We start from the raw sequence: 11,233 nt of genomic DNA on the forward strand, positions 1-11,233 counted from the left end.
GTCTCAAATGATGAAATTCATCACTTAGTGGCAGACATTGGACAGGACCAAGCTAAGGCCCTGACAGCTTTTTTGACATCTCATTCAACAAGTTTTGGGATACTCTAGCATATAAGCTCTTCGCTTTCTTCATGAGTTTAATTCCTAAGGTTGAATCCACAAAGACACAAACTCTACTTTCCTAGCCCTAGTGCCCACACTAGAGAGCGTTAGAGAGTTCAAAAAATTCCATGTCGTTAGCCTTCTCAATAGTTCATACAAAGTCATGACCAAGGTCTTGGCCTCTTGGCTAAGGGAGGTGCTAAATCTTATCATTTCCCCAAATCAAAGTGCTTTCATTAATAATAGGAAAATTTTAGATGGCACTGTCAAAACCCATGAAGGGATTCACTCGAGGCATGTAGCCGCCCAACGAGCTAGTGATTAAACTACTGGAGTCGGGGCATTTTGAGGCCTTGACACCATTGTTTTCTTAGGGTTCTTGTTCACAATGGGATTGGACAAGAACATTGTGACGAGCATAATCATTGTGAACTAAGAACCAGAATTAGTATTTATGGAGTCACAAAACCCCTGGTCTTGAGGATTGAGCGTGTGAGGGGTATCAAGCCAAAAGGGTTGAGGGTTGTCCCTAGTCAAGGACGGCATAAGAGCACTTCATGACAGTGAAAGCTAGGGAATATCTTGAGTATTTATGTGTATGTATGATTCTGGATCAAAGAATTACTCTAGCTAGAATATTACTGTGAGAATTACTATGAGCCCAATATACGAAGGCTAAGCTTTGAGAGGACATGAGCCAAATCCCTAACCTCGAGCCATCTCGCAACATGTGCATATGCGGTTGCAAATGGGAAGCCACTCTTTCACGGGATGATCCATTGGAAAGAGTAATGCACATATGCTAGAGAGAGAACCCCCGATCTACAAGAGCACATGTTCTTAGGGGTGCACTTGAAATCTACTATGATACCAAAACCTAGGCATCTATTGCATGGACTCTGATGAACCAAGTAAAAGCACCTTTTAGAGACAGTGGGTCAAGATTTGTTGCGTTAATTTGTGAAAATGACAAGGTTATGGGACTAGCCCAATGGCATGCCAGACTATTCAACTTTTGTTTCCTTAAGGATCCTAATTTCCAGCGGGAAGGCTCACGCTGATCAAAGCCACTTTAGCTAACATACCAGTATTCCAGATGTCTCTATTCCGAATTCCTGCCTACGTGGCCGCTAGACTAGAGCGAATGATAGCAGAATTCTTTTGGTCTAGGGAGCACGGGCATAAGATCCATCTCATTGCGTGGCCCAAACTGTGTTTACCTAAGTCTCAGGGGGGTCTGGGTATTCGCAATCTTAGAAACCAAATATTGCCCTCTTGGGCAAATGGTAGTGGGGGTACGCGACCCACACAAGCCACCTTTAGAGATAAGTTATTAAACACAAGTACTGTCAAGGCAATGATAATTGGGTGCCTATTTGCAGATCTAGCAGCCATATATCTGGTTTCTGGAGGTCTATTTTAAAGTGTCGCGATTGTTTTCGAGCCACATTCGATTTCGCCCAAGAGAGGGGACCAGGGTGCATTTTGGAATGACACCTAGGTCGGCAATAGGCCTCTTAGGGACCAGTTCCCAAACCCATTCCTTATAGTGTGTGACACAACCTCAACTATGGCAGAGAATTTTGGACATGCAGGTCATCTCAGAACTTGGTCACCAAATTTCAGGAGAACACTTAATGATTTTGTGCTCAAGGATTTCAGGGCTTTAGTAGAAGTTCTCCATCCAGTGTTCCTTCCAATTTTCTGCACGGGTAAGATCATTTGGGATCCATCACCCTCGGGGATCTTCATGGTATCCTCATTCTTTCATTCCCTCGCCTCCAACCCAGCTACTAGCAATCCCAGTACTTCACTGCTATCAAAAGCTTGGAACCCCATCTTACCCCCAAGGATTCAGGTTTTCTGTTGGATTGGACTCCATGAGAGAGTGTTGACAGTTGATCTTCTCCAAAGAAGAGGATTGTAGTGCCCTAACAAATGTTCACTGCGTTTGGAGGCTGAGGAATCAAATGCACATTTATTTTCTCCATTGCAAGTTTGCTAGAGCCCTATGGTCCTATATTTTGGACCTTTTCCACTGGACTTGGGTCACCCCAAGCTCCATGCAACACCTATTCAAGGCTTTCCTCTATACCCCCTGGCCTAAGGCCAGCAAAGAATTTTGGAAAACATATGTTTCAGCCACTATGTGGGTTTTGTGGATCGAAAGGAACCATAGAATTTTCAGAGGTAAGAGATCTTCAGTCGCGACGTTAGCTGACAAAGTTGGGAACTTAGTGGCATTTTGGGCCACAAACCATAGATTGTTCACGAACTGCCCCTACACTGCTTTCTATAGGAGTTGGGACAGCTTAATTCGGGTAGTCAGCCCTAGGATCTCGCAAACATCTCTTTTGAGACCACTCGAGCCAGGCTCCAGCAAGCTGAATTTTGACGGGTGCTCCCTTGGCAACCCAGGACCCTCCGGAGCAGGAGGTCTCTTTCGCTCCACTGTTGGTCAGATCTGGCAAGCTTATTCTTGCCCCGTAGGCTTTGCTGATTCAACTCTAGCTGAAGCAAGTGCCCTTTTAGAAGGCTTTGTAGATTTCAAACCACCTAGGGGCCTACCCTAGTGGTGGAAGGAGACTCCAAAAACGTCAGCTTGTGGGCATCAGGAATTTCCTCTTGGCCATGGCGTCTAAATGACATATTCAATGAGATAGCCCACTTGACACAGGATATCTCAATCTCTTGGTGCCATACTTTTCGGGAAGCTAACTCAGACGCTGACTACCTTGCTCGTAAGGGAGCGAACTCTAACACCCCGTTGGGGTCTTAGATTTTTACAGTGATACCTTCCAACTATTTTGAGTTGTAATTTCGTTTGTTTCTGTTGTGCCCTTTGGGGTAGAATAGGGTGCCTTCTATGAGGCCCCCATTTTGTGTACATCTTTTACTTAGTAATACAATTATAGTCAACATTTCTCAAAAAAAAGGATCCTAATATTTTTACGACGTTTTAAATCAGTTCGAAATATTGAAATATGCTTAAAGATTAATTTTATTGAGTTATTGAGAATTTTAGATAATTTTTCCGGAGCAAAAAATAAGTTTTTAAAATTTGTTTCAGAGAAATTTAAACCAAGGACACATCCACGCTAGCACAGGTGGGGCCCGAGTGGGCCAATGGGCCCCACACAGCTTGTCCATGTGGGACCCACATCAACCCACACTAATGATGTGGATGACATCAATTATGAGGAGGCGTGCAGTTTTAGGATTTTTTGGATGTGTTACTTGTGGTAGATAGGCGTAACATGTGTTATGTGTTTAAGTGAACAATTTGTCACACTGTGTTAATTTGCACATGAGAGTGCACATTAGCACATGGATGTGGATCTTCTCACAGTGGGTTTGATAGTTTGGTTGAAACCCTAAGGACAAGTGGAGATGTGCATAACCACTTGTGTGCCATGTGTCTGTCTCCAATTGGAACCATGTGAAAATTCGTTTTCAGAGAGAGAGGTAAGGAGGGAGAAGACCTTGATTCAAATAACTTGAGGATTAGTGAAAAAATAATTTGGTCTAAGGGGCATGCCCCTCCAACCATATCTCTCTCTCATATTTGTCTCAACACTATGGCAATTTGGGATTATAATTCATTCAATATAATTCAATTCATTATTAATAATACTATTTAATACTTTATTTTTGGAGAAACTAAGAGGAAACTTCGGACATGGAAATTGAATTAAAAAGGATAACGATGATTAATATCATCCCTACGTCCATGATAGCTAGTTTTAAGATGAGTAGCTACAATCAAGCTTCTCTCTTACTCCATAGATCCCTTGAATCAATGGTCCAAAATTGATCTCAAAGGAACCTTCTACACTCTCTAGCCTATAAATAAGACCTTATGCTTCGGTTTCGCTCATCAACTCAAACCCAAAAGGCCATACACCCTTCTAGGGACAGAGAGAGAGAGAGAGAAGGGACATGCCCCTCTCCATAAAGAAAGAGAGATGAAGATAGCCACCATAGCCATGGAGGTGCTCTAGCCTATGAAGCCTTATGCGCTCCATCACCACTGATGATCAATGGAGCTTCCACACCCTCTATTCTCTACGACATCGTGGCTGGCTAATCACTAGAGTAAATCAGTGAGATACTTGGCTTCATTTGGGTCCATTCATCCTTTGATACATTACCCTTTAGAGCTTGATTTAATCCCTTACATATCAAGTCCAACTGCCCACAATTTGGTGCAGTTTCCACGAGTATTTTCCATGAATTTCTTGTTGAAGTTTTCTGATATTGTTCTGAGTTAGATCAGCAAGGGTTTTGAGTTTCTAGTGAATATAAATTGTGTTTTGATAAGCCCCTCCATGCCAAAAATTTTATCTCCCATTTATATGATCATTTCTCAAAAAACTGGCACCAATTCTAAGCTCTATACCTCCCACACATAAGCTCTCTCTCTCTCTCTCTCGCTCTCTCTCTCACACACACACACACGATTTTCTACCCCTTCTTTGAGCATCTTTTGAGTATTTATTGAGTAATATCATTGTAGTAAGGTTCTTGATTAATTGCTTCCCAAATTTGAGATCAATTTGGACCACGATTCTTGTGCCAGTGGTAGTGGTATCTCATGGAGTGTAACAAATCGTAGGCCATAAGACAGGCCCACCACATCTCTATGTTTTTCCTTCCCATAATTAAAGACTTTAGTGCATGTATTTGGTTGAGTCTTGTAACTTAGAGATTGAATGGAATTGTACTTATAAGCCAAGCGTTTGAATGTATTCAGGAGAAAGTTGTATGGTGCAGAATTTTGTATGTAAATGACATTCTAAAGTGATTTATCAATCTCCAAGAGTGTTTTTTAGTGGAATTGTGAAGAGGGTTGATGCAAGGTCATGTAATTTTGTTTTTGGAGTGCCTGTGAAGCTCTTATAGTGTTTGTAAGGGTATCTTTGATTGCACTCAACTATTTGAATATTTCAAGATTTCAAGCAATTAAAAAAAGATCTAATACTGAATGAGAAAGACCATGTTTGACAACTCATAATAGTATCCTTAAATATATAGATAAAGGCTCCATATTCATAATTCTAAAAATTCAAGTACAAGTTGAATTTTTTTGGATTTATTTAATTCAAAGAGAAAAATTTAAATATTTAAAATTTTTTTTAGTATTCTAAAATATAATATAAGGTGTGAGGGCCCATTGAGACTTTGGGCATGGCTCTCCATGTGTGGGGGGCCCCACTCCCTCTTCTTTCCTATCTTTTGTGGCTTTTGTGTTAAGCCACCTCCTTGATTTAAAAATAAAAAGAAAGTGAAGTGGAATGGCAAATAAGCAAGTGCAGAGATTGATTGAAAATTGATTTGTAAAATATAGTATGTTTTCTACACAATATTTGATGGGAATAGAGTTATGAAAACTAAGAGATGATGGTTCCACCTCATTCATTTAATCTTGATGGCGATCTAGGGAATGAATGGCCGAGATCTCTTTCCCCCACAGATCTCTATGATCAAAGGTCAAGATTGAAGGTCAAGATTGAAGGTCAAGATTGAGTCTCATTATGATGGAAAACCCTAGACCCCAAAACTCTAGCCTCCTCTCTATAAATATTCTCTATGAGGGTGTATTCTCTACAATTGTGAAATTGGATTGGCCACTCTCTCCCATTGGCAAGTATGCCCCACTCTAGTTAGGGTTTCGAATTGTTTTGAGCCTAAAGAAAACCCTAAGGTGGGCATGCCCAAGCCACAAGGCAGCATGCCCCGTTCTATGTGTTTGACCATTGAGGTTGTGTTTTGTGCTTGAGTTGGTTCTATCCCATGTCATGCTCTCAGAAAGTTTTGTCTAGGCTTTCCCGGATTATGAAACAAAGTTAGAACCGAGATCCCGTGTACCATTAGTGGAGGAGACCTGGTGCGGGATGTACGAAGTCCTTAGGGAATACCAGAGGCAAGGTTCTTAGTATTCTAATTGTTCCATGTTTCTTAATTTTTCATGCATTGTATTTTTGTATAATTATAAAGAATTGTAATGGTATGCAAGAGAGCATCCTAGATTGTATTAAGCTATATTTCATGAATAAGTTGTGATTTTGGACAAATGTAAAGTGTTCTAGCTGGTATGAATAAAAGAAAGAAAAAATAAAATAAAAATTGTATACAATTGGCTAGATCACATTGTCCATCTTTCACTACACTATGTGGGTAAACCCGTTGCATTAGAAGGGTACCATGATGCAAACTAGATTACGGATTTTGATGAATCCATGTCTACTAGCGATGGATCTTCACATATGGAGGGGCTGCCTTTGCTTCGAAGTTGTACCGCCATATCCATGACGAAATCAGAGTTAATAGCCTTGGAAGCCACTAGCAAAGAGGCTTAGTGGCTAAGAACTTGTTGGTAGACATACCACTGGTTCATGGGCCCATGTCTGCAGTCTCGATATGTTGCAATTGTGAAGCTGCAATACAACGAGTGAAAATTAAGTTTTATTACGAAAAATCTAGATATGTACACCTGAGGCATAGTCAGTATAGACTTTTGTTGGAAGATGAAGTTATATCAATACTCCATGTTCGCTCTAACCAGAACTTGGTGGATCCAATAACAAAAGACCTTGCAAGGAACCAAGTCTGGAAGACAGCTAGAGGGATGGGATTGAAGCCCATTTGTATTGTCACAGAGCGATGGGAACCCTACCTAAGGACGACAGAGTCCCAAGACCATGATTCCAAGGGAAAACAAGTCCCTTGTGTAATGTCTGATATATGTTTATACCAAAATTTATTTAATGAAAATTTACAAATTTTTTAAATAAAAATTTATAAATTTTTTAAATAAAAATTTATAAATTTTTTAAATAAAAATTTATAAATTTCTACCCCATCTCTGCTATATGATATAATTAATCGCAATGACTGGAGAGGTTGAGCATTCTCCTTAATTATTCCATTTGCCTCGATGATGTAAGTCTTACGCTGGGACTTGCGCACCAGAACATCCTCCATGGACTCAACTATATGATGTGCAAGTGGAGGTCGCTTCCTATGAAAAGTGGGCATTCCCTAGAGCACTCGTGAAAAACCAAGAACGGAGCAAGGCCTTAAATGCACAAGCATTTTAGTAAACCACAGAAAAATAATATGTGATATGTGGGAGGCTTATCAATAATGGATATAGTTCAAAGGTCGTCCACTCACTGTCCTAGTAAGCATTCTGCATAACATTATTTGAAGGTTCAAGTACGTAGGACACCTTCACTTATGCATTCTTTTTTATGTGAGTGTCTTATTTGTTTTGAAACAGATGGGGGATTGTTGTTTAGTTGTTTCAAAATAAAACTACTTGTTTCAAAACAAATGTTTTATTCATATATTTTTTTTAGGGACTATCATATTGTAGGTGGTCGTGGAGGACAACCACATTTTCTAGACCACATGGTACACTTTATCTTTTACTCCCTTTTTGAAGCATGATGTGCATCTGCAAGCATGACGTGCTTTCCTATGCTTTTGCTTTTAATTGCCACCATATGATGTAGCAACTTTACATTATTTAATATTCTTGTGACACATATTTAATGATCTGTTACCTTCCACCTCATGGTATATAAACCCTTGCATGTATCATCCAAAAAAAAAAGAGAATTTTTAATGGTTGGTTGTGCTCTCAAACAAGCTCTTTACTACTTCTCTCCTTCAATCAATGACAGTCTCTTTCTCTCTCTTACCCAATACGTTGTTGTTAGCCATATTTCATGCTTAATTCATGTGTTTTTATTATCTTGGTGAGCCATGTATTAGTTGGATTTCCTAGTTCATCCTCACGTTGAAGGAAGGAAGTATAGAGAGATTTCCGTGTGTTTCTAATTTTCTAATAGGATTTCGGTACTTCAGTTTATAAGTGTTGATCCCAATCAAGGTGTTTGTGGCATCAATACCAATTGGAAGACCTTTTGTTGTGGTTTTATGCGAGTACAATGAGAATGCAACTCGATAACTCAAGAAGATTTTAGTCTGGCTGAATGCAGGGGGGTGCTCACTAGGATCCTATTGCATCTTGAAATTGTACTGAGTAGGGGAGATCAACACTTGAAGAAAGCGAGTACCATTTGTGCCTCCAGATCTTGATATACTTTGGCTCCCTTCAACCCCTGAAACCAGATCTAATCCCTCGGGATTTAATTAGGACTAGAAATGTTTTTATCGGTGTAAGACTCAAAATCTGATCTAATCCCTCTGGGATTTAACTGGGACTATATTTACTGAAATTCAGATAGAATTCTGACTCTTGTTAAGGGGAAGTTCTGCTTAAAAGTTTGTTATGAGGGAGTAAGAAAAACCAACATTAAATCCCAATACAATAAAAGTAATGTTGTTTCTATTTAGAATGACATACAAAAAAAGAGATTGTAGCTTTCTATACATTATGAATATTCACAAAACATAAACAATTTGGCTTCCTTTTACACTGTAAAATATTCTTAGGGTAATTATACTTGAGAAATCATTAGATAGTGAAAATGCCAGTAAACTATTTAACCTATGACAATGGGGTAACAAACCATGGATAATTTTTTTATTTATTTTTTTTATCACAATTATCATAGTTAAAGGGACCAACCGGATTCAAACCAGTGACCTCTGGGAACAAATCCTGGAGAACTCACATGCAGAGCAAACAAACAGCCAATTCATATTCATACAATCTATGAAGTGTAATGGACAAATAAAAGGCAGCAATAAGTGCAGCAAACTTTCCATAACATAAGACTCAGAGCAAGAAAACCCAAGAAATTGCAAGCTGAAGCGAATCATGTACCATATGTCATCTGACTGATAAACTTTTAAAGAAGCAGTTGAATATGAACTATTCATTTTATCATGGAAAAAGTTCTTTAATTATTAAGCATAAAAAAAAGGATTAACAACTATTCTGACATTTCACATCATACATTTCATTGTTTCTTCAATTTCAATTTATCAATCAAACAACAGATGTAGAAACGTCAGTCATGTAGCTTTAGAAATCCACATTTTTACAGGTGGGGAAGAGAAATAATACCACTGTTACTTTCAGATGAGGAAGTAGATCAAAGGGTATTAAAGGATGATGAAGCTCCCGCCACACTCTTCCTTTTCCCTCTTTTGGAGTGTGCAAATGCTCTTTTCCTTCTCAGAATTTCGCGGAAATTTTCCGCTTGCTTCTTTTACGGAAATTTCTTACCAGGATATGTCCTCGTGCTTTTCACTAGTTAAAAGTTGAGATCGTCGTCTGGAAGCTTCGGCGCCGGAAGCCAAAACTTCGACCAAACCTGCACAGCAGGGGAGCGCACGCTTCTCAAAAAATGAGAAGTAAGTGAGCTTCTCATTTAATAAAAAACGAGTGCTTTTTATGAGAAGTTGCCCCCTCTTGTTTTTTTTTTTTTTTTTTTTTTTTTAAAGGAAAATTTAGGTATGGATTAAATATTTTTGGTATTAAAAAATCCTAAAAAACGTAGTTATTTAAGTTGAGGTCCTACTTTTTTTAATTTTTTATTTTTTAAGGAAAATTTAGGTATAGATTAAATATTTTTGGTACTAAAACATGTAGTTATTTATGTTGAGGTCCTATTTTTTTTAATCTTTTATTCCAAATTTTCCCTTGGCTCAAAGACAGGTACATTGCATGCACAATGTTCCTAATTTCAAACAACTCTTTTGGGTCCAATGGCACTGCTAAGAGCGCCCTAGGGCCAACCATATAGGGCAGTGCGAAAGAAAGATCATTATTTAACCTTCCAAGTGGTTGATATTACAATTTTCATGCCATCGCCACGCTTGGGTCTTTTTGGATCCCTTTGGGTCGGTTTGATGAACAAAGTCTTGGACCCAGGCTTCTTTTTCTTTTTTTAATGTTGTTGGAGGTTTACAATCTTGAACTGCCCACGCTTTTGTATCTCCCAAGTTTTGGATGTGGTTTGAGGTTGTTATTTTCAAGCCACAGCTTTCTCATTTTTCTTAAAACCATAGGCTGGTTCGATGTTGATAAAATCAAATTACTTTTTTTCTCTTTTAATTGTATACAATGAGACTAATTATTTTTGTACAAGAAGGTTACAATTATTTTTAGTCTGTGAATGTCAAATTCAATGATGAAGCATGTAAAGCTTTCAAAAATTCTCTAGGCTTATCATATTATGGCCCGAGACCCAACTCAGTCGACCCCTTACTCTCTGGTGTATGAGAGTGAAGCCATATTACCATTGGAGATTCATTACCTTCCCTCAGGATAACCCTCCACTATTGAATGACAGAAGAAGAACAAGTTGCTCTTCGTTGTCAAGAACTAGACACACTTGATGAAAAGATATTGCAAGCGCAAGAGAGTCTCGAGATTCACAAAAATCACATGCAACAGGCCTTCGACAAATCAATCAAGATATATGAAGGGAGAGCTAGTCCTAGCAACAAGGAGACCTATTGTCGCCCATGGCCAAACGAAGGGAAAATTCAAGCTAAATGGGAAGGTCCGTTTGTCGTAATGAAAGCCTTCCCCAATGGAGCCTACGTGCTAATTAATTCTAGCGCAGAAGAAGATATGCCCCAAATTAATGGGAGATATTTGAAAAAATAGTATCCCTAGATGAAGGTCCAAGCTACATGACCGCTAAAGTCATAGCACATGTCTTGGCTGTATGACACTAAATTGCACCATATGCAGTCTTGGTGGCATGACGTTAAAATTGCTTCGCAAAAAAAAAAAAAAAAAACAAACAGGGGTCTTTGCGAAAACTAGAAATGACGCACACCCTAGGGCTCAAATGAAAACCCGAAATGGGCATTCGAGCTATTCAAGTCAAGAAGATGGCATCCCCAGGGCAAAGAAAGTCCCTTGGCCCATTTCTTATCCCCATCATCAAAAGGGTGAGCATGCCAAGGCGGAAGAAGAAGAAAACAAACCACAGAGCAGGAGTAAGGATGCAAATCGAAAAGAAGATTTTATTTCATGAATAAAAGGGTTACATGATTATGTTTACAATAAATCCGTAATTCCCAGAAAGATCAAATGATTCTGAAATAAGTTTCCATCCAGAGGTATCGCTTCCCAAAATGCGTTACCATTTCCTCAAGGCAGTTGTGTCTTATAAAATGATCGGTCATTCGTTTCTAAAAA

At 39.0% G+C, this 11,233-nt stretch overlaps 1 protein-coding gene across 8 annotated transcripts in view; it reads right to left on the reverse strand.

The window, feature by feature from the left end:
* Nucleotides 1–9,447, reverse strand: part of LOC18440397 (uncharacterized) — a 73,930-nt gene extending 64,483 nt beyond the window's left edge. For 4 of the 8 annotated variants that reach the window (XR_016061005.1, XM_020671063.2, XM_006850544.4 and 1 more), the window contains exon 1: nucleotides 9,143–9,447. The gene's annotated coding sequence lies outside the window, so the exon portion shown is untranslated. Of the gene's footprint in view, nucleotides 1–9,032 lie in introns of all 8 variants that reach the window. The other 4 variants (XM_088874154.1, XM_088874152.1, XM_088874153.1 and 1 more) reach the window with 2 other exon arrangements.
* Between the last annotated feature and the right edge of the window lie 1,786 nt (nucleotides 9,448–11,233).

The sequence above is a fragment of the Amborella trichopoda genome, chromosome 8 (assembly GCF_054954075.1).
Source record: "Amborella trichopoda isolate Santa Cruz 75 chromosome 8, AtrichopodaSantaCruz75HAP2 v2.0, whole genome shotgun sequence".
Taxonomy (NCBI): Eukaryota; Viridiplantae; Streptophyta; class Magnoliopsida; order Amborellales; family Amborellaceae; genus Amborella; species Amborella trichopoda.